Source organism: Hippopotamus amphibius, chromosome 7 (genome assembly GCF_030028045.1).
Source record: "Hippopotamus amphibius kiboko isolate mHipAmp2 chromosome 7, mHipAmp2.hap2, whole genome shotgun sequence".
Taxonomy (NCBI): domain Eukaryota; kingdom Metazoa; phylum Chordata; class Mammalia; order Artiodactyla; family Hippopotamidae; genus Hippopotamus; species Hippopotamus amphibius.
The window spans coordinates 87,198,162-87,200,290 of NC_080192.1; positions in this window are offsets into that span (position 1 = coordinate 87,198,162).

Below are 2,129 nucleotides of genomic sequence, written 5' to 3' on the forward strand. Positions count from 1 at the left end.
CTCCAGCTCCCTCATTTCCCCTTTGACTCAATAAGCCTTTGCAACCTGGCTTCCACCCCATCATATTAGGAAAATGGCTTGCAAAATCTCCAAAACTTTTTTCATGGTGCTATTTCAACAGAAACATATGCTAACGGAGACAGTAATAAGCACAACAAACTTATGGCGTTATTATCAGACTGAATGGGCTTAGAGCAGTGCCTAACATGTAGTAAGCACTTGATAAATGTTAGCTATTATTTTATAGAGCTGTGCAATATGGAAGCCATGTGGCTTTAGGGTGCTTGAAATGTGGATGGCCCGAGTTGAGATATTCTGTAAATATAAAATACACATCAGAGTGTTAAAAAAATGTAAAATATCATTAATGTTTTCTATGTTGATTGCATGTTACAATAGGGTTAAATAAAATATCAATGTATATTTTTTATCAGTTTATTTTTACTTTTTAAACGTAGCTACTAGAAAATTTAAAATTACTATGTATCTCACATTATATTTCTATTGGACAGAGTTGCTGTAGAAAATACAAGTAATCTAAAAGAGAGGGAGGGTAAATGGGTGTGGGGGAAGGGAAAACAGAGGTCTTATAATTGTCAAATCCTCCCACCCAGAAACAGCATCATGAAATTCTTGCAGTATATCCTTCCAGTTCTTTTTCTCTATATGTGCCTCCCTTTGAAGGCAGGGAGGTCATACTCTACACAGTTTTGTACACTGCTTCTTTATTTTTATAACCATCACAAGCATCTTTGTATTCATTAAATATTCTCTATTTTTATGCTTTTTACAAATTTTCGCTATTTTAAACAAAATTTTGACCAATAGCTCCATAACTGTATCTCACTACATGTCCATGAGTATTACTTTTCTATACAAATTTCTAGAAGTATAATTTCTAAAAGTGTAATTGCCAGATATGCAATATTTTAATTCTTTTGATTCACATTGCCAATTTGGCTCTGGAAGTGTTGTACCCATTTATTCTCCTATGAGAGAGTTTAAAGTTTTCTCTTAATCCTCTGAAATCCTCAGGACTCCTTATTTCCAAATCCCAGTCTTTCTAGTTATAATTGTCCATGAGCTCTTCACATTTGACTACCTTCAACTCCCTTTCCTTTTGGAAACTCTCTCTTCCCTTCATTTTCCTAACAAGGTAATTGCCTATATCTGCAGCCTCTGGGACTAGCTCCTTCATGGGCTTCCCTTTCTTCTCCTAACTGTGGGTGTCCATTAGGCTCCTTTGTCTATTCCAGCCTTCCTATCTACCCTTCCTATCTATTATCTATCTATCTATCTATCTATCTATCTATCTATCTATCTATCTATTTATCTATATCTATCTATTCATCTGTCCTATCCATCCATCCATCCATCCATCCATCCATCCATCCATCTATCTAACATCATTTACTCCCACAGCTTCAACCAATACCTGATACAGGCCCCTTTATGGGTTTGCAATACCAGCTCTTTATTTTTCCCCAGATCAAGTCACTAAATTCTCAAATGTTTCTGAGATGCCTTCCCACAGGCTCTTTAAATACTCATAATATGCTAAGTTGAGGTCAACATCTTCCCCACTAAATTTGTGCCTCTCCTGGCTTAGCCTCTTCTGAAACAGCCCCATGTTTCTCTAAGGTACCCAGCAGCTAGGAGGCTTCTGTGATATCTTCCTCTCGGTCACCACCCAGCACATCCAGGCTTTGCATCCATTCCTTCCTTGCCAATCCCCCTGCCACTGGCCTACTTCTGGCTCTTGTTACTTGTCCCTGGTGATCCTCTTACGACAACCATTTGTGGTCTCTCCTCTCTACAATTCATCTTACACGTTCCTGCCAGATTTCTACAACACAACTCTATCCTGTTAAAATATTTTCACACAACTGTGAGACCCAGGGCAGTTTCTTTACCTCTCTGTGACTCAGCTTTTCATCTGCAATCTGTAGATAATAATAGTTCCTGGAGAGTTGTTGAAAGAATTAAAATGAGGTGATTCATGTATTTCACTTAGCACACAGAGTAAGCACTCAATAAGCATCAACTATTAGTGTTGACTATCTCCTATGAAGTTCAAACTCCTTAGCTGGGCATTCAAGGCCCTTCATGAGCAAGTCTCTCTAGGTCAT